Raw genomic sequence first — 23,067 nt, 5'->3', positions numbered from 1 at the left:
CCTCTTGAATTCCAGGAATCCTAGGGCTAGGAGTGTGGGTTGGAGATGATGGAGGTGTATCTTGTTTATTCCTTGAAGTAGATGGAGTTGTGAAAATCGAACTCTTGGCTCTAGCTAAAAACCTTCCCCTAGAATCTCTTGCTCTATGCATGTCATTTTTATTTTTTTTCAAGTCAGGCTAATAATTCTCTTTCTGATCTTCCAGGTCACTCTAGGTGCAAGAAGAGAGCATACTCAAGAAACTATTAAACCAATAACTTTCTCTTTTCTGATCCTCCAGGTCACGCTAAGTGCAAGAGGAGAGCATACTTTGAGAGGTTATCAATTTTCCTTTCTTGAATTTTTTTTTTTTTTTATTTTTTTTTAAGAAATTGGCTACCTAGTTTCACTTCCCGGCAACGGCGCCAAAATGTTTGGTCAATTTAGTGTGTTCTAAATTTCTAATTAAAATGTCAATCCGGGATTTGTAAACTGATGAAGTGAGGTGTACTATATGTACAAGATAACCATTTTCTTAGTCTTTTGTCGTTTTTGAGCTTTTTTTAGTTTGTTTTTGGGTTTATCTTCTATGGATTCCCTAGTGTGTGATGGCGAAATTGAAAGTTAAATATGGATGGTAATGGTGATTTCTACAGTGATTTTCCAAACTCAAAAGTTTTCAAAAAGAAAGCTCCAAACTGACTGTAATGAAATCAATTCTCAAAAGGAAGTAAATGTACCAAAACAATGAACTAGTGACAATGGCCCAGTATCCTTACTGCTGTATGAAAAGGAAAGTAAAAACTGAACTTAAAGAAACTCAAAGACTGAAAGCAAAACAACTAAATCACACTACTTCAACCTTTGTTCTGACCCTTCACCTTTCAACTCAATCTGTCTATAGGAAGTAATCATAAAGAAGCTGAGTAATATGATATCTAAATTGCAGGAAATTAAATTGCATAAAAGGAAACTAAGATTTTAACTTCTCATTCATATTTCAACTCTTGAAAATGACATAAGTAATTCAATCTCTAAATTGCAGGAAAGCAAACTAAATCATACTACAATAAGTAATCTTCTGATTCCTTACTAATAGAGTCACTTGACTATAGAAAGGAAATCATAAACAGATGAGTAATATGATGTCTAAGTAGCAAAAAAGTAAATAAGCAAAACGCAATTTGAAAAATGACAGTGCTGGAATTAAACTCAAGAAATGAAAATCAGCAGAAAGGACAAGATGATCTCATGTCATTAGTTATCAAAAAAATATGTAAATCTGCCCGGGCTACCTACAACAAAACCTGTAAAAGAAGCACTGATCAGCTAACAGTTATAAAAGAAAACATAAAGGAAATATGGACAGCAATGAACATCAGAACAGCACAATATATATACAAACAATGATTTAAAAACAGTAAATGAAAGCAAGTAAGAAACTATACAAAGCTTTGGTGTAGAGGGGCCCTCTGCAACCTCGGCCAATCAATCACTTAGTCACAAATCAGATTCAGAAAAGTTGTCTTCTCATGTATTTGAAGTGCAGTAATAAAACAAAGTGAAACACAGTACAGTGGCATGATGACAACAGTCAAAATTACATTTTCAAAAGCTAACTATTCAGCGTGTATCAACGCGTTATTTATAAGTAAAGGTGCTGCAACTAATTCCTAGATTTTATGCTGCCAAGAGACACGTAAATCTCCTTGACCCGAGATCTAGCGTGATGGTCATCATGACAGTTGAATCCATGGAGTGGTGGCTGCTCAATTCATTTCACGGGCTGCTCTACAGGTGTGCCAGTACCTCCAGAAACTAAGGATCGTGCCACACAAACCTTCATGTGGGCAAAACAGAGTCGTGCCACCACAAAACTCCTCATTTGGCCCTTCCTTTGACCATCGTTGACCACGATCGTTTATGAGTGATTTGGCTGATCTGAGGGGGCAAACTCCATGCACACGTCACTTGCAGCTTACCCATGTGGCCGGTTTCTCCATTGGACACCTGTAGCATAGCCTTTAACAAAATGGCTGCGGAAACCTGGGTTGGCTGCGGAAAGTGACAAGTTTCCGCAGCTGCTTGAACAAAAATCTAAATCAAACAACAGTCATAAACATAGTTAGGAAACCATTTCATAAGCTCTTTTTAGACTAATATGCAATGATTTGACAGCTTGGTGGATGAAGTAAATGGAAAAAGAAGGCTGAAAGGGTATATAGGGAAGTGCAGGTTTGGGACTCAACACATGCCACAGATAATTTTCACTTGTTACAAAAGTTTGTGTAGGCACTGCAACAACTATTCTACAATTTTTGTAGGTCGGTAGGACATGATAAGCATAATTGCAAGAGTTATGAGTTGATGATGGATAGAACACCTGCCTACAAGGTTTACGCCGAAACGTGGCCACCTGACCAGAGTATAGGGATGACGTAGACAGGATTTTAGGGGCACGAATGAGGCTGAGGCGGGGGAGGACCTGGTAGAGGTTGGGGCAGTTGATTTGTTACAATTGCGGAGGACCAGGACACTATGCCCGCAATTGCACTAACCTAACACATCCATCATGCAAGTATTGTACGCAGTTTGATCATGAAACAAAAGACTATCCTACGCTGATAGCTAGGATACATGATAAAGGGGCGCTAGCACCTCCTCCAACTGAGAACCTGTAGATGATGAGGTCTGAGCTACACGAAGAGGATCCAAATATAAATATAGTGCTAAGAAGTGGAATCACGACAAGAGATGACAAGGGGAAACAACGAGAAGAGAGTACATGGATTCGCAAAGCTCTGGCGAAGGAGGTTGATTTTGATTTGGAGTGTGCATGTGAAACCTTCATGGAAGCTAAGAAGAGCTTCGTTGAGGCCTCCACCTCAGGAAGCAAGGATAAGCCTAAGCAGGAGATGGACCCCTCTATGGTCACAACTTTCTTAGAGACCGATATGAAGTTACTACGCAATAGTAAGGCTGTGAAAGGGTTACAAGAACTCATCAATAGATGTGCTGGAACCACACTGAGTGAGCCGCGCATAGTACGAAAGATTGGCAAGCATAAAACAAGAATGAGATGGGAGATGAGACTAACCATGCAGATAGGAGAGTATGAAATGGATCAGGTTATTTTGGACTTGGGTTTAGACACGAACGTCCTGCTGAAGCAGACTTGGGAACAAATGGGGAGACCTGTGCTGCAATGGTCTCTGATTCAGCTAAGGATGGACAATCAACAGAAGATCATCCCCATGGGGCGACTGCAGGGGGTGACTACAGATATTGAGGGAGCGAGCGTGCTAGATAATTTTGAAGTAATAGAGATAGTGGATGATAACAATCCCTATCCTGTGCTCCTAGGAATTGACTGGGCCACTGATATGAACGGGGTAATCAATCTAAAGAAGCAGAAGATGATCTTTGAGAAGAAATTGCTATGCGTAATAGTACCTCTAGATCCTGCTGAGGGATCGTGCTATATAGAACCAGTCCGTGATTATGAGAGTGATGACGATTTGGATTGTATCTATAAGATAACAACGCGAGACCAAGATTGGGTGAATCCCACCGTGGATGGATGAATTACATGGGATCGCGAGAGTTCCTGCACTTTGGACTCCGATGAAGAGTTAGAGCGTTGGCAGAACTGGTTACATGAAGTGACTACGCTGAACTACAACATGATGACCCAATCGTTGTGTTGTGTGTCCTCAGAGGTAAGAAATATGCCTACTTATGATGGCCTGAATAAGGTAGATATCTTTTCGGATGCATTTTAAAGGGAGGTTCCAGAAAAGTAGCGCTTCCAGGCATTGGATTGGGCACTGCACGCTACGCCCATAAGATGGTGGGGTACACATAAGGGAAGCTTTTATGATTGGCATGAATGTAGAAGGATGATGAGAACACGATTCGGGAAGCCTAAGATGCGAATTCCAGACAAGTATGATGGGTAGGATGATCCGTGCATGCATTTGGCCAAATGGACCCAGGCTTATGGAGAAAAGCCCCAACCTGAATGGGTTCACTTGTTCTGTCATACCCTGGATATTGTCCTAATGAACTGGTATGTAGAAACCGAGCTCCACCATGGGACAGGAGAATGGGATATCTTGCATGAGGGATTCATGATGACATTCAGCTTTGAGGAGGGGTTTTATAGTATTGATGAAGCGCTACAAGAAGTAAAAGCAACAATCTTTAAGATACCATAGGATCCTTTAGACTTGATTAAGCCTGAATGGGCTACTTAGTTGAGTCACGTGCTAGAATGTTATAATGTAACTACTAAAGAAGAGGACAAGGATCCGTGGAAGATTAACATTCCAGAAATAGAAGGTCACCACAAGGTTAAGGGATCACCGATTTAGAACCCTAATATAACCACGCCATTGAAAACGAAACAAGTAAACATTGGTATGGAGGCAGAACCAAAATTCATGAAGATTGGAGACTACTGGGACGATGTGGCGGTGAATAAGGTCACTGAATTGCTCCGCGAATACTAGGATTTATTCCCTACCCAGTTCACAGATCTGAAGGGGGTAATCAAGGAGCTAGGTATGATGAAGATCACATTAAATCCTAACACGAAGCTAGTTAAGCAAAGACCTTACCATCTCAATCTAAAATATAAGGAGATGGTTCGCTTAGAGCTAGACAAGATGCTTACAACAGGCATTATTGAGCCTATGGAAGAATTTAACTGGGTAAGTCCAATGGTGGTATAGGAAAAGAAGTAGAAGGATGAAGTAAGGATATGCGTGGATCTCAGAAAGTTGAATAACGCTTGTGTACATGATCCTTTCTCGACTCTGTTCACTGATGAAGTGTTGGACAATGTAGGTGGCCAGGAAGCATATTCCTTCACTAATGGGTCCTTTGGGTACCACCAAATCAAAATCGTGGTGGAGGATAGGAGCATGACAACCTTCGCGACTGAGTTGGGTTGTTTTCAGTACACTGTAATGCCATTTGGATTGAAGAATGCACTTGCAATCTTCTCGCGTGTAATTGTTGCTACGTTCAAGGAGTTTATTCATAAGTTCTTGGAGGTATATTTTGATGACTGGACCGTGTTTGGGCTGGTTAAACGCCATGTAGCAAGCTTGTGCTTGATGCTAGATACCTGTCGAAGATACCAAATCACGCTCAATCTCAAGAAGTGTTTGTTTTGTGTTCCTTTTGGGAACCTGTTGGGGCATGTGGTTTGCAGACAGGGACTGATGGTATATCCCGCAAAGATAGTGGTGATATTGAACTTGGAAGCACTGAGGAGTGTGAAGCAGCTACACGCTACCCTGGGACATACGAGATATTACAGAAAGTTTATCAAAGGATATGCCCAGATCACCACACCTATGGAGAAATTGTTGAAGAAGGATGTCACATTCTGCTAGAACGATGACTGTAAGAAGAGCTTGGATATATTGAAAGAAAAGATGTTCACCATGCCGATTCTAGTTTTCTCAGATTGGAAGAAGGAGTTTCATGTACATGTCGATGTGTCATGTATAGCGTTGGGAGAAGTATTGACACAGGCTGGCAGAGAAGGCTTGGACCATCCTATCGCATTCACAAGCCGAATATTATCCAAAGCAAACAAGAACTATTCCACCACCGAATGCGAAGGGTTAGCTATGGTGTATGCGCTCCAGAAGTTTAGGCACTACTTGCTGGGAGGAAATTTTAAGATGTATACAAGTCACTTCATGCTGAAGTACCTTGTCAATAAGCCTGTGTTGGGGGGGGAGAATCTGCAGATGGCTCTTATTGTTCCAGGAGCATGATTTTGAAGTTATTGTGAATCTTGAATGACTAAACGTGGGACTAGACCATCTGTCACGCATCAAAACAGGGAAGAGCCCACTAATTTGGGGGAGGGATTGCCTGACGCGCAATTATTTACAGGGCATGTCATGGATGGTCATTTTGAGGATATAATGCATTTCCTAACGAAAGGTATTTCACCAGAAGCATACACTGTCTATCAGAAGAAGGAATTAGTAGTGCGCGGTTTAGATTTCTCTGTCATAGTTGGGAATCTATACAAAATGGGGTCTGATGAGATATTGCAATGATATGTACCTGAGTTTGAAAGAAGTAGCATCCTTGCAGACGCTCATGGGGGTGCTACAGGAGGAGATTATGTAGGGAGAGCAACTGCATAAAAGATTCTGCGCACAGGGTTATGGTGGCCAACCCTCCATCAGGACTCAAAATCGTATTACAAGGTGTGTGATGTATGTCAAAGGAATGTAAGACCATCTCAGAGGGATGAGATGCCTTTGAATCCTTAGATGATGTTGCAACCCTTTAAGAAATGGGAGATAGACTTTGTGGGCCCCATTCAGCACCAAGGAAAGATGGGAGCGAGGTACATTATCACCGTAATGGAGTATTTGACTTGTTGGGCAGAGGCACAACCTATGAAGGATTGCATGGGTGCGAATGCCACGAAGTTCCTATTTGAGCATGTCCTAACGTGATTTGGTTGTCCAAAGATCTTGATGAGTGAGCACGGTACACACTTCCTGAATGAGACAATCAACGTGCTGACAGAGGAATTTCGGGTATACCACCAGAAGAGCACAGCTTTTCACCTACAGACTAACAGGATGGTGGAATAGTTCAACAATGTGCTCGAAAACGTGCTGACCAAGGTTTTCAATGCTCAACGAAGTGATTGGGACCTACGCATACTTGCAGTACTATGGGCTTATTGAACAACATGTAAAAAATTGACTGGACAAACCCCCTTCCAGCTTGTTTATGGCGTTGAAGCAGTAATTCCTATGGAATACATCGTGCCTATTATATGCATAGCAGCACACACAAGTATTATGGATCGCAGAGCCCTAGAGGAAAGGATCGCACAATTAGATGAACTTGAGGAAGAGAGATTTTTAACTGGATTTCACCAACAGGTCCAAAAGCATCGCGAAAAGGCATGGCATGATCGACATATTAAGCTGCGCTCATTTAAGGTAAATGACCTAGTTTTGTTATATGATAGTAAGTTTGATAAATTTTGAGGGAAGTTCAGAATGCACTGGTTAGGGCCCTATGTCATTAAGGAAATTATAGATGAAGGAGTGTCACAGCTAGTCATATTGAATGGAGAACCCTTCCCAGGAAAGGTGAATGGCAGTTGCTTGAAGCCATACACCGGCAATCCGTCCATATGACTAAATGAAGGTAGCACAATCTTAGTGCTCCAAGCAACTAAAAGGAGGCACGAGACTATAAACTAAACTGACCAGGTTGGGGAGCTACATGATTGGCGGATGGTGCGAAGCAAGGAAGTGTCACAGGGTCTGCAGCCGATCATCCTAGGGGCTATCCAAACTGGGTTGCAAGAGTTGCATACCCGCGCATCATAGGCTGGTACGGTGTCTACCAACTTGGCCATCGGCACTTCAGAGGCTGCCAATATGCTGTGCATGAAGGATTCCAGTGCAATAGTGTTGTCAAATGGAGCACTGACCATGAACAATGAGGCTGATAGGCCCACTGTCAGCAAACTGAAGCGAGTTGGGCTGAATCCAGCAGCACTTCCATGCGAAGTACTCCATCTCTTGCAGGATGGAGTAATTGCAGAACTGAGGGCCTGAGATAACTGTGCCCTCTAGGTGATTAGAAAACAATGGATCAAAAATGAACATATGGCCCTATAGATAAATGTTGCCATCGTCGCTGAGACTGAGGTGACCAATCAAAGCAAGAGAATTAAGCAAGTCATTGAGGAGGTGTGCCAAATGATCCCAGAGTTGGCCATTTTGGAGGAGAAGCCAGTCGAGGTCCGCATCCCCAAGTTGGCCACAGGGGTGCATGACACTCGGACTAAGATGGCGTGGGTTCAACTGGAGTTGAACCTGTAAATTACAGAGCTATAGTTGAGGGCCCAACCTTCAACACCGCCAGAAGTAAAGGAACAGAGGGCGACCGCTGTCATAGAGGCAATAACAGCAGTGGAAAGTGCAGTAGCAGATTGCACGTAGTTGTTCGAGCAGTCATTTGAGGTCCTGACAAGCTTGCAGGAGGACCCAAATATACAAAGGCTAGGGACAGAAGCGCACGAGCTACAACAGTGCTAAGATGAAGTCAAGGGCACAGTGCAAATCGTCACACTGACACAGAGGCTAGCGAAGTTGCAGGAGGCCAAGCAGCTTAAGGAATAGGTGGACGTAGTGCTACTCAATGAAGCAGTGTTGAAGGCAAGACTAAAGCCCTAGCTAGAGGAAACTTACATAGTCACAGGAAATATTGAAGGTAATCTTGCGACTCTGCAAGCAATGCAACAAAAAATTCAAGATGAAAGCACAGGAGCAGTGACTGAGAAGACAGTGCAAGAGGAGAAGTATGCGGCGTCTTAGTGCACGACCAAGGTTGCGGTCATACAGGTCAAGCTGGATGGACTTCATGCAAAGATCTCTATGCCTACTAAGTGACTCGAGGGTGAGTCACGATGTTCTTGTTGGGGGCCTATTGGGAGTGGGTTCCCCCAAGTGCCATTTTGGGGCTAAAAGCCCATGTTTGAGTCAAATTTTGTAATAAAGTTGTAAAGTCTCCGCATTTTGTGGCCACGGAGCATGAAGGTGTCATGTGTCATAAAGGCTATTCTGCCCTTAGTTTTGTAAAGTAAAGTTGGTTGTAAGAGATCTAACCATGGTCTGCGGACCATGGGATTGTATAAAAAGATCTAAGCTCTAAGTAGTTTTGGAGACATACAATGTAAGAGAGTTGTAGCTCTGAAGTAAGAAGTCTAAGTCTTGGATTGTAGTGTAGGTAGAGGGTCTACAACTGAGTGTTTAGAGGCATAGGGTAGAAGTCTGCAGCTAAGTGTGCGGACCCCTGCAGCTATGTGCGCAGGGTGGATAGAGTTTTTAAACACTTGAAATATATCAATAAAGATAAATATTCGAAAATTCTTATGTCTTTGTTCTGTTAATGCATCTTGATATGTTATGTATGAACTTCCTTTATTATTCTTATGTGATGTGCGAATGAATGCAATTACATTGAATAATTGAACGCAATTACGATTATATGTTTATGCGGTGTTAACTATAATTATTTGATAAGATAAGAAAGTCACTTAGATTAATTGGGGAATCTACACGACACACTTCCATAGCAACATGAAAGTACCTGAGCAGTAGGCTAGGGCTGCACGAAGGTCGATCATACCCTTTCACGGAGGTATTGAAGGACGGAATAATGGGCTCATCTTGTAAGCCCTAGAGCAAAGCGACCTGCGTGAAGCAGGGATAGAAGGAATCAAATGACATCACAACCATCTCAGGGTGCGTAAACTTGGTTCCAGCATCCCCCCATACTGCTTCGAGTGATACTTCGAGCTGCGCTTCACGGGATGATGCCAAAATGGCCAATAGTGTAGGGATCTGTTTGGCTAACTGACACTCAACCTGGGTCAGTCCCCCTCAAGCCAACATCTCGTTTAATCCCTTTCGCTGCACATAAGTTCTTAAACTCATTGGAGACATACTCACCACTGTTATCACTTCATAGATCTTTAGCCTTCTTGCCAGAGTCTTTCTCTACCAATGCTTTGAACTCACAAAACTTTGTGAAAGTTTGATCTGTTTAGCATAAAAAATACCCAACATTTACGAGAATAATCATCAACAGATATAACATAATACCCGTGTTTGGTCATGGATGTTGTCGAGAATGGTCCACACACATCTGAATGGAATCTCTCCAGAATAGACTCTACTTGAATGTCTCTGTCTCTAAAGGAAGACTTGGTGTATTTTCCCAAAGTACAACCCTTTCATATATCAAATTTCTCAAGCGTATCTTTGGGAAGACCGGTAGAGGTTTGCTGCAATATCTTCAAAGCCCCATGATGGAAGTGGCCCAATCGCCTGTGCCACAACTCACTGACATCTCGGTTCTACATATTTTCTGCTTTTGAACTCAAAATAACACAATCCTCTACCTCTATCTTATAGATATTTTGAACTCGAATCCTTATCTTCTTTACTTGACCCATGGCTATGTGTCAAAGGAACACCTTTCCTTTCGAAAAGATCACATCATAGCCTCTATCCTCGAGCATGGAAACAAATACCAAGTTCTTCGTCAGTTCGGGTACATGCATAACATTCTTCAAGGTGAGTGGAGCCACATGCTCCCTCTGAAAAGTAATGGTGCCCACACCAATAACACTATACTTATCGTCATCACCCATCTCGATATGCATCTTGAGATCTTTCTCCTCTAGTTCACTGAATGACTCTTTGTCGCCAGTCATGTGGAAAGAAGATCCACTGTCTAAGTACCCGGCACTTCCCATCATTGAAGACACCATGCATGCCATGAGGGAAAAGTACAATTCTAATTGGGAGGCCAAAGCCTCACCCGCAGGTCCTCCTTAGGACTTATCCTTGGACTTCTTCAATGGACAATTTGTAGCAAAGTGTCCCATCTTGTGACAATGAAGCATTTAACTTTCGTCATGTCCTTCTTCTTACCTCCATGATAAGAATCTTATTTGGAATGGGAAAGTTTACCTTTCCCCTTCCTCGCCTTAATCGCTAAGGAACAATTCTCTTCATCATCAGTCTTTAATGAAGAGCCATCCCCAATGTTCCTCCTAATCTCATCCTGCATCAGATCCGACCATAGTCATTCCCAATTTGGCAACTTCTCTCGACCATTGACAGAGTCCTGATAACTATGCCAACTCTTTAGGAGTCCAAGAAGAGAAAGGCTCACCGTATCCTCCTCGGCAACTATGATTCCAACACTTCCAATTTCATCTTGACATTGAGTCAATTTGGTCAAGTACTTTGGAATAATCTCGCCTTTCTCCATCTTGATTTTACAAATTTTATCCTTTAGTGCCAACTTCCTTTGATCAATGCTATTCTGATACAAGTTTATCAATGTTTTCTACATAGCATGTGGGGTTTCCTTTCCATGGAGACTCGAGACAATATGATCTCTAGCTCCCTCAAGGATTATCTACCTTGCCTTCGCCACACACTTCTTCCACTTGGCCAAGTTTTGTGCATCAGTAGCTGGTGGCTTAGGAATTGTGTGTTCAACAAATTCCTTCAAGCCATTTTCCTCTAGCACAACCTCCATCTTGTCCCTCCAGGCTATGAAATTTGAGATTCCTTCCAAGGAATACTCAAGCCTCAACCCATGGAATTCCATCTTCCAATCCTGAAGTATGTATTGCAAATTCGACTTTCACCTGTAACCTAGAAACTCAAAACTTCAAAATCTCCTCTAGAGAGTTTATTTTAAATCAGCGATATTTCCCTCATCTGAACTCCGATTCAGCTGATTTTTTTTTTATTTGGATATCTTTTCCCAAGGAATCCAAATCTGCAATTTTTTTCCTGAAAATTTTGCACAAAAATTTTCAGATCTACTCTACAAACTCTCAGCCCAAAAAGCAATCTTTCTCTGATACCTTGTAGAAATATTGTAGATTCACAAGCTAATGAAATTTTCTAAAGAAAGAGACAAGAATATACTTCTACTCTTTAAAGTAGAAGACCATAAACATCGAGAAAAAAATAATCAATAGAGGAGAATCAAAGGAACATAACACAATAAATATCCGGGGAAAGCCACAACTCAAAACCCCACTATCTGTTTTGTATTAATCCGGAAAATGAAGATGAAATTACAATGCTTGTTCTCTCTAGAACAATCCCAACACTCAGTGAATTCAATCTCCAACTCATAAGCAAGCTCAAGGCCAAACCTTAGCCTCTTCACAAGCTCTCCAAGTCTCTATTCCAATGTGTAATTCCTATGGAGAATAGCTTGTATTTAAAGGGAAATAAAGTGTCTAAAAATTGCACAATCCCTCAAGGATTAGTTCCTAAATGCATGCACTATTAGTGCAACTCGAAAAAATCTAAAACAAATAGCACATTGTCCCTGCATTCTAGTCTCAACTAGGTCTTTCTCGAAATCGACATGCATGAGTTTCTGATGAGAAATATTCAATTAACTAGAGTAGCACTAGTTCACTAGTGACACCACTCACAGTTAAGTCACTATTAGTTGTCTCAATCAATTTGAGAACTAATTTAACTGAACTGAATCATGAAAATGAGTTTTTTATTTTACAACTCGCAATTAACTCATACTGGACTCCTACAAAGTAGGGAGAACATACACATGACGACAGAAAGACTTCCAACTTGAATTTCCTAAGTTAAGTAAGTTTAATCAACTTAATTTAACTATTTTAAGTTGCTATGAGAATAGAATTCGAATTTAATTTCCATTTTAATTCAAGGATAGATTAAACTGGACTCTCTTGTTGCCATTTCTCAACATATATATATATATATATATATATATATATATATATATATATATATATATATATATATATATATATATATATATATATATATATATATATATATATATATATATATATATATATATTTATAGATATATCACATATTTTCTTGTTTCTTAGTTTGTATAGATGTCATGATTGAGTCAACCATTTCTTGATTGTCTTTAGTTGTTTGGCCCTCTCTTGGTGCTAAATGAATATGCATGCTTTGATGTGTTGTCCATCTAGCCATTTACTCTAGAAAACATGCAGTCTGTTGTAAAGGGGCACTGACTAAAATAACAAAAAGTGTTAAATCAATATGGTTAGTTATTTTTCATAGAAGTGGTTCATTAATACAAATATCATTAGAATGTTCCTTACCAATTCAACTATTCAAGAATGTTAGTTAAATTGTGATGTGTTTCTCTTCTTGTTAAGTATCCTCATCTACATACTGCGTCATTCAAACAAGACAAATTATAGATACACCATTTTCAAGTAAATATTAATAATCATAATCCATAATTTTGATTTTATAGCTTTAATACCATCATGGCTAAGCTACACACCACCATCATTGGGCTATTGTCCATTGCTAGCCTCATTATTTTTGTTGATATCCTACTTAAAACAAATTGAAACATTAATTTATGGGTGAGATCAATCATGAATAGATTTTACAAATAATCAATAATTAAAGTCCATTGATTTATTTGTCATGCTATTTAAAGGGTTAGATTGTGTTTGCACCATTTTTTCTCAATGTTCAACCACAACTTGGAGATGAACTTGAAATTGAGACAAAGGTCTTTTTCAATGGTCACAATTTCGAATTGAGCCCATTCATTTGTATAAGTTCACAAGTTTTTCTTATCGGATTCAATTAAATAAAAGTTGGATGATCATAAGAATGATAAGGTTTATTTAATTGGTACTTGTAATTTTTTATTTTAGTTTTATATAACCACCATGGCCAAATTTGTGCTACCCATTTTTTTCTAGCATTTTGTTAGTTACTTTTGACATGTTTTGGAGCCTATAAAAAGTTTCAAATAGGTTAGCATCCCAATTTTTATGTAGAATTAAAGAAAATGTAGTGTTTTAAATTTAAAATATCATATACCTTCCCGGACTAGATGCTATATTCCCTTCTTTACTCATTTTCTTCTCCTTAACATCCTCTAGTAGGTTCTTATGCTCACTCTTGGGAATAATTGAAGATGCCCATACCTAATTATTTTTGCAAATGAGCATTATATTGATCCTTCACATATTTGAAATATGTAATAGCCAATGGGGTGACTTCGTTTTTGTTGAAAGATTCACCAAACATGTAGACCAATTAATCAATAAGATCATTTTTTAAATTGGAATTTTGAGAATTCCACCATGTGAATATGATGGGCCCAAATATCTCCAAAACCCTCTCATTCATCTGCGTATAAATAAATTCAATTCCTATGAAATGATATGACTATTAATTTAAAATAATCAGATATATGTGTGTTTCAATTAGATAATAGAAAATAACTAAGACATTCTACATACCTAGGATTTGTGGTATCTTGGTCGGAAAAATGTTCTTGTCCACTAAAAATGTAACCAGCATTGTCCTCCTCATGGTAACACATGTCAATCTAGGAAGGAAATCAGCGAAATCAATAATTGGCTCATCTCCACCATGATGTGCACTACTTGGCATGTGTTCCACAAAATATCTTTCCATATGATTCATGAGCTTATGTTTCATAGAAATAGAAGAAAATAGCCTCACGAGTATGTGGCTCGTGCTCAGATATTATGGCATTGATGAATCAATACTACTAACACAAACCTATTAATAGTCTCATGCGTGGATCCTTAAAAGGCTTATAACAAGAAAATGTATTTTATTCAGATCATATAAAAGTAGAGAACCAAAATTCATAAATTAATATGTGGTTAAACATATTTTTAAATTATCGTACTTACCCGATATTGTTGTATATCTTCCATCAAAAGGTTGCACCTTGCTTTGTTCACCTTCACTAATTCACACCTAGTCAATGCAATAAGTTCCTTGTTTTCATTTCTCTTTAACTATTTAACTTTCTCCTTCAGGTTGATGGATTCAAACAATTCATCATTTTAATTCACATTGTTAATATCAAGTGCGTGCACACGGGCGCGCACACACACACACAACAATCTAATTTAATTATAAAAATAATAATAATATTCACATTAAATGGATATGGATATTGTTATTCATTTACCTTCTTGAGGTTGGTGCCTTCCCATGATCACCTTCCCATAATATAAGAAGCATGACATATTAAAATATTACCTTATAATATAAGAATCATGAAATATTAAAATGGCCTTTCATTCTATGTGACCATTTTCAGTCTTTGTGCTCATCAAAAGGTGTTATTTCTCCAAATACGCAAAAGTATAGGTAAGATGTAAAAGGATAAATTGCACACTCTCCAACTTGAATCAATCAATTTGGAGGTGAATAAACTTTAGGCATGCATTTTTCTCTCTACTAATTTTATCTTTAATTCACCAAAACATCATGAATCTTTGTGCATAAATATCATCTTTTTATAGTGTAAATTCACTCTTAATTGTAAAAATATATTGTAAAATTTTTAATCATTAATCCACAACTAAAATATCAAATTAAGGAGGCTTTTCTGACTTTGGATGTGCAATTTCATATAACCAACTTTCACGATATCACCCTTTAGTTTTACAATGATATTTGTATCCCTTTATGCACAACCAATATGTTTTTGTCTACAAATTCCATTATAAGGTCATACACATGTGTAAAATTTAAAATAACGCCTTATTCATGTTGAAAAACTCAATTTGGATCAAAATTGGGAATTATCCATCCATTTTACTCTAAAGTAGTTTTTCCTTTGAACTTACATGAAATCCCAAATCCAGGTGCAAGAAAGCAACTTCTCTTTTTCTTTAATTATGCTTTAAATGAGATAGATAATTTACCATATATCTAAATCCATATTCCAACTAATAAAATGACTTTTTGAGCTACAAGGAAGCTCGGGCATGCATTTTATTTGGTCACATAGTACAATTTTGACCTTCCAAATTACAAGGAATTTTTTTCCTCTTTTGCACATAACAACCATTTTAAACTTGGAACTGCAAAAGTAACAACACGAATAGGTCTAATATTATAAATCACACCCCAAATAACTTTCACAACTCAAATATAAGGTATAATACAACCTTGGCACACTTCTTACAAATAGGTTGTGTGTTTATAAGGTTTTACTAAGCATCTCTTACCAATTTTTGATACCAAAGTCTTTTATGACTGCAAATTCGAAATATAACTATATAAGTTTATGTAAAATGATTTGAAATTAATCATTTACAATTTGAATCACTAAGATTGAATGATTTTTGGGACTTGTGAGTGCATTTTAGTGTAGCCTGGGGTGCATTTTGCACCAAGGAAATTTTTTTTTGTGGATTTAAATCTATATTACCTCAAAATTTCAAAATACATCAAAAAGAGGGACATTGCTCTTCCAGAGTTCATAGTAAGTAGTCTCAGTCTTCCATAAGGGAATCCAGATATATTGACTGCTTATGGAGGAGTAAGTTTATCTAAAATAAACACTAGTTGTTGGTTATGGTCAAGTCTACCATATACTGAATTGAAACTAAAAGAGGAAAATCTAATAAAATCCATAACATAAGATCAAGATTCTAAGGAGGTCACTAGAGTTTGATCTTGGTCATGGGTCCTTGGGGAGCTAAGGGCTTAAGTTCACACTGGAGGTGACTCTCTAGGTGGGCTAGTTGTGTATATAATGTCTCCAAGCATGAATGTTGATATCATTGGACCTACTTAATTTCATTCAAGGTAGAAATAATATCATTCTAGTCCTCAAACTTCTCTTTAAAGACCCTGCCCAAAAGGGTTTTAATCTGTCAGTGAAGGGTGATGGAATCCAGATACTGGCTCAGTCTTCCCTTGGTATGAATAAGGTTGGGAACCCAGTGGGATACCTTCTCCAAGATTTCATAATCGAAGAAATATTGACAGTGATTGGTGGTGAGGATATCAAGCTGGAAATATCTTCATGAATTTCAACATGATAATTGAATGCAAGACAATCACAAACTCCTATTCCTGGGATTAAACTCATGGCCTTCCCTGGGCACTAGTTGCATAGTTAAGCTAGTGCCAAAATCATGAAGAGGTAAGACAGCAACAATCTATGTCAATCATCAAAATTATGTCTTCTTACTCCTATATATGCAACGCTACATCAACACTTCTGCAAGAAACCTATAAAAGACCTGTACGAACTTTCTAACCCTTTGCAGTATCATCCAACCACCTATGACTACAATTCACCAACAATCAAGCAAAACACATATGAAGGTGTACATCAATGCCAACCAAACAATATTGTTTCCAACAATCTCTCCCTTCAGCATTGAGGGCAACCCTAGCTAATCATTCCATCTGAAACTGGCATCTAAAAATTTATCTCCTCATCTTCTCTCCCCCTTTGACATCAATGGTAATGGAATATGGTAGGATAAGATGACATCAAAATCAACGGTGCCAACAATATAATCTCATAGTTGTTGGAAACATTTGATAAGCTCCCCTTAGGCACGTGTTAATACCGATCTTCTTTGACACTAATGCAGCAGTACATGATGATAAAGTCTTGGAAACAATACAATTATATCCCTCTCATACCAGCATCTCCACACATAAACAATCCTTAGATTTGAACATGAACTCTTAGCAGTAGCTACATTAATCTCACTAACAAATACAAGGTTAGTAACATGAATTACATCAATAATGACTATTACATGATATTTGTAGCATCCATTCACACTTGAACTGATAGTTATATCATACTAGCACACTAGCATCAACTATATACTTTCAAGACCCCAAGCAAGCCTTCTCTGACATCACACTAATTCCAAACCAGCAATATAGTCTACATGCAACCTCTCTATCTCCTTAACATATATATGCAATGGGAAATCATTTTCTGTAATACAAACCTTCAAGCTTCCAAACCCTAGTAGCACTCTAAAAAGAACCAATTGTCTAACCCATATTCTGAACCACATACAACAACAATTCAACATACAATAGCAACAACATTGACTCATTGAAAAATCCTCCCTCTATAGATAACAATGTTGTAGTAGCATATAAAACAATAATGTATCAAAACAACTCATCCCAACACATCAAAAAGACACAACCCTAGCAGCAGAAGCTCTACTAGTACCCTCAACCACAATAACAATATATCTTTATCAATACTCAACTTTAAACGGATTTAAAATCACATTTCACTGCACCACATAGTCTCAAGACTCAGCCCAAAACATATTAAGACATGCTCAGACCTCATGACAACATCCGACCTTTGAGATACAAACACTATACAAAGGCTCCATCAAGCCAACATCAAATCACAATTTGAAACCCTGGTTACCATTGTTCTTTCTCTACATAGGTGGTCTTGTCTCTGACAAGAATAGCCAAATCAATCAAATGCTACAAGTACTCATACATTTGCTCAAATTGCACCAATACTATCAAAGCCCATTACACCAAGCACAAAATGAGCACAAATCAAATCTTGTCTCAAGATTTTTCACATTACAGGGGATATGCACCTTTCCAAAAAAATCTCATCAATTCAAATTATGTCCACATAGGGGTATGGATTTGGTCATTAATCACACTGCAATGAAATTTCACACCATCTAACAAATGTGCACAATCTATGCACTACTGGAGGTGTGCAAGTTGTCTAACTTTCCATTGATCCAATGCATTTGGTCACACCAGATTGCATTAAGCTCTCATTTAGTCTCTTTTTTGGATAACAGGTTACACATTATTCACATCAATTCATTTTCTTAAATGTGCATTCTCTCTCTCTTGAGTGTACAATCACATCAATCACATTGGTTTTTAGATAACTCAATGATTCTCTTGCGCTACAGATCTCACAATGTTCAGGTGATCCAGTCAGGCTCTTCCAACCACTTTGCATAAAAAATTAGGATCTGTTGTAACGCTTGGAGACAGTGCGTGGCTATGGGGGGACCAGTGCCTGAGACATCTTGAAATTGATGGAAATTTTTAAAATCAATGGTTGGAGGTGTAGGCCATGATGGCTTATAATCAAAACTTCTAGTTTTGAACCCCTAACCTTCCAAATACAATGGCCAGAGAAACTTTGAGGGTTACAGGGTCTTAGACTGAAGGAGTGATTTGAGGAAAAGAAAGATGACATAATTCATACCCAGGAAATTAAGAATTTGAATACAACACTGTAGAAATAATATTGATAGGTTGAGAAGATGTGGATGAATTTACAGTGTGGTGGAGCGTCTTTTAAGGCTTCTTTAATTAAGTTTTGCAGGTACTCTCTGCTGAAAGACAACATTAGTAAATCTGTTGAATAAAAGAAACCAACAACTTCATTACACTCACACTGATAAAGGAAAAACATTCATGAAAGATGACAACAAGAGAAAGAAAACATAACTACAACTCCCAAAGCTGGAATCGAACTGTAATGTAATCTTCAGATTTCAAAAAATATTTTTTATTACAATGCTTATCATGAGAACTTTACTTCGAACCCTTACAATTTCTTGATTTTCAACTTTTATTCCCCCTCCCAGCCTAACTAGCGAACTCTCTTAACCAATTTGAAGAATTGATTTTGGGAACAATTATCAAACTTCCCTCTCTTTTAAAAAGATTTACAAATAAAACAAAAACCTAAAAAATAGTTTTTCCTCCAGTGACTCTATTGGATTTGGGTAAGAGGACTTCTGGTTCATATATATGTCTTGGATATTGACTCCTTATTCATAATGGCACATGCTTCAAGTCAATATTTTTTATAGTAGTGGTATACTTCTAATCACGAATCTCAGACAACACAAAGTCTTGTTGAACACTACTCGAGATTCTTGACTATTTCCAGTGATGAGAGGATAATCTTATTTCTCCATAACTCAAAGAAACCAAGCATTCCATGGTAAGATATTTGTTCAAAACCTCGGTGCCAATAGATCTATCATCTTTCCTAGCTACAAGGCGTCGGTTACAAGCCTATTTTGGTGGGCTCCTTCCTTTGGAAAAGCGCTGGCCAATGTGATTTGGCATAAACTCCAAGTCATATTGTAGTATTTTTCAAACCTTAAGCAAATGGCACCGAGTATAATCTTTTCTAGCAATTAAAATATTATTCCTTTGATTGGTGTTGATAACTATTGTATAGTTAGGATTGAAGTCAAAACCACGCACAACCATGCAATAAGCATGACTCGTCCAAGGGTTCTCATAGTATCTTTTCTGTGAGAAAATAACAATGTTGAGGAGATGAACCAGAATGTACCTGTGCGATTTCGATGCATAAAGTAGAAGTAATGGCCCCTGTCGGCTTCTTCCTTGACTTAGTGCATTGTATGAGTGTTGACGTTGGGTTTGGATGAAACATAGTGGTCATAGTTTTATGACTGTCCTTTCATTAATATTTCTGGATGGATCTCACTTTCGATATCAATTTTTTTTTTTGGGCAACTTTTCGAATCCGGGCTCATCCTTTGTCTTTTCGAGCAGTGGTAGTTGTTGGGGATTTTTCTGTCAAAATCCCAAAAACAGTATAAACTGCACACAGAGACAATACTCTGATGCTGCCACAGGATCTTTAACACAGCGGAGGTTAAAAAGATTGTTTCTGAGAACAGAGTATAACATGAAAAAAAGGGATTTGTATTCAAAAAAAAACTTGGTACAAAATTCATCCTCTTTCACTCAGAGGGATTCACCAGAAAGAATTACAGTGCTATTCTATTCATTCATTTCCCATTACATACAGTATGCTATGTTGCTGCGTATTACATTCACTTGCACTGTTGCGCTTCTGCACACACTCACACTGTCTACAAAACAGACAACCACCGACTACAATGCACACATCTATCTTACATACAAAATCTGAATAGTTTTAATGAACAAAAATGGAGTCCCATGCTGTGAACTTCTCGAGGTCGTCCTTCTTGTCCTCGACTGAGCTGAACATCTACTCCGGTAGCTGAAAATTCAATGTGCGGGAGCTTGAACGCAACTTGCTTCCTTCTCGCCCATGCTGAAAATTGAAAGCATTTGCCTACCGCGTTGTACTGTTCCATGCTTAGTTTAACTGCCTCCACGCCAATTCTCTGTTTCTCCTCGTATTTTAAAATATATGAGCAGCACTTCTAAACTCATAAAATTTCTGTTTGACGGACTTCAAATGTTAAACCAATATTCTTCGGAAACCCATCAGGTCCGGGCTTCATCGCATGGCGCTTATATAAAAATGGTTGTGTACCCATGGTTTCCCCGATTGCGATATGCCGATCGCACTATGTGCCGATACCTCCGATCATATATATATATGCCTGAAATACATTAAAAATTACCTGAGCGCGGACTTGAAAATTTATCAAAAAACCATTTATAATGTTGTCGGGTCTGCTCCATCGCATCGCAACATAACTCATCTTAAAGCCTGCCATATTGAAAATGCCGATAGCGATACGCCGATGCGATATCGGCGATCGCTCATCGCAACTTTTAAATGCATCTTTGTAAGTCCTCCACTGCGACTTCGCCGATGCGATATCAACGATTGCTCATCAGCGATATTTCATATCGCTGCCGTTTCCTATCTCCAATGCTTCATTCCGCCGATACACCGTCTTGCCGATACGCGACGCGATCTGGACCGCTGATCGACCAGATCCGACGGCTGAGATTTAAAACAGATGCATCAGCCTGCAATTTGATTTTTAGATGATTTTTCCTCTCGATTCTTGGTGAATTGCACGGTTACTGTCCTCATGCTGCTGCATCACTCAACTGTATCGTAGTTGAAATTATATTTTCAACACTCCCCTTTAATTTCAATTGTCGGGCATTCAATCATACCCAAGCATTTCCTAAAAAATTCAAAGCTTTTCTGATCCAATGGCTTTGTCAAAATGTCTGCTACCTGTTCCTGAGTCCTGCAATGTTGTAAACTGATTTCTCCATTGCTTACCAATTCTCTGATACAATGAAACCTTGTATCAATGTGTTTCATTCGTTTGTGAAACACAAAATTCTTGGACATGGCAATAGAAGAGCTATTGTCACAATAAATCACTGTTGCTTTTGCCTGCTCTTGGCCTAAGCTTCTCAACATTATTCTCATCCACACTGCTTGACATCCTGCTGCTGTAGCTGCCACATATTTTGCTTCTGCTGTAGACAATGCCACAATTCGCTGTTTCTTGGAAGCCCATGAAATGGCTCCTGAACCCATGTGAAAAACGTAACCGGATGTGCTTTTCCGATCATCCACACTTCCAGCCCAATCGCTATCAGTATATCCAACTAAATCTGAACTTTCTGAAAAAGTATATAAAATGCCAAATCCTTTTGTACCTTTGACATACCTCAAAATTCTTTTTGCTGCCTGCCAATGTGCCTCTTTTGGCCTCTCCATGAATCTCGAAATCAAACTAACAACAAACATTATGTGAGGCCTAGTTGCAGTTAAATACATAAGGCTGCCAACTATGCTCTTATACAAGCTAGGATCAGAATCCTTGCTGCTGTCCTCTTTGCTGAGTTTTAATCCCATCATTGTGGGAGTGATTGCTGCCTTGCACTCTTGCATATTAAACCTGCCCAACACTTCATTTACATATTTTGCTTGAGAGATAAAAATTCCATTTTCATTTTGATCTACTTCTATTCCTAAGAAGTATCTCAGCAAACCTATGTTAGTCATCTCAAATTCCTCTTTCATGACTGATTTAAAGTTTTCAATGAGGTAGTCATCATTACCTGTAAAAATTACATCATCAACATACAACACTACAATTAAAATCTTACCATCCTTTTCTTTGATGTAGACAGTGGGTTCTCCCTCACATTTGTCAAATTCATTTTCCAGTGGATAGTAATCTATTCTACTGTACCACGCTCTTAGCGCTTGCTTCAGCCCATAAAGAGCTTTCTTCAATTTGGAAACTTTGTGTTCTTGGCCTTTCTTCTCATAGCCTAGAGGCTGCTCAATATATACCTCCTCCTTTAACACTCCATTTAGGAATGCCGACTTCACATCCATTTGGTAGACTTTCCATTTGTTTTGTGATGCTATAGATAGCACTTCTCTCACAGTTTCCATTCTTGCAACCGGTGCGAAAGTCTCCTCATAATCTTTCCCATATTGCTGCTTGTATCCCTTGACGACCAGCCTTGCCTTATGTCTTCCAATTTTGCCTTCAGCATTGCACTTGGTCTTATAGACCCATTTGACTCCAATAACTTCTTTACCTTTTGGTAGCTCAACCAAATCCCATGTCTTGTTTCTTTCTATGGAATTCATCTCCTCATCCATAGATTCTATCCATTTCTTATCTTTAATAGCATCTTCGAAATGAATAGGGTCTTCAACATGACAATACAAGGAAAATAAAGAATTCATTCCTTCATTATAAATGTCACTTAGATTCCTAAACTTCTTACCTCTTTCACTTGGTGTGCAAGTGCTTGAAGATGCACTTGAATCTCCTCCTAGTGGTGTGCTTCGAGAAGCACTCTCATTTCTTCTCAAGGGTGTTCCTTGCTGTCCTTGTGTTGGCGTTGCTGTTTGGTGATGTATTTCAGCCATCTCCTCATC

Source organism: Pinus tabuliformis, chromosome 6 (genome assembly GCF_031772625.1).
Source record: "Pinus tabuliformis cultivar Carrire ecotype Pingquan chromosome 6, CPIR1, whole genome shotgun sequence".
Lineage (NCBI taxonomy): Eukaryota > Viridiplantae > Streptophyta > Pinopsida > Pinales > Pinaceae > Pinus > Pinus tabuliformis.
The sequence above is the reverse complement of the archived record's forward strand: the minus strand, read 5'-3'. Positions refer to the sequence as shown.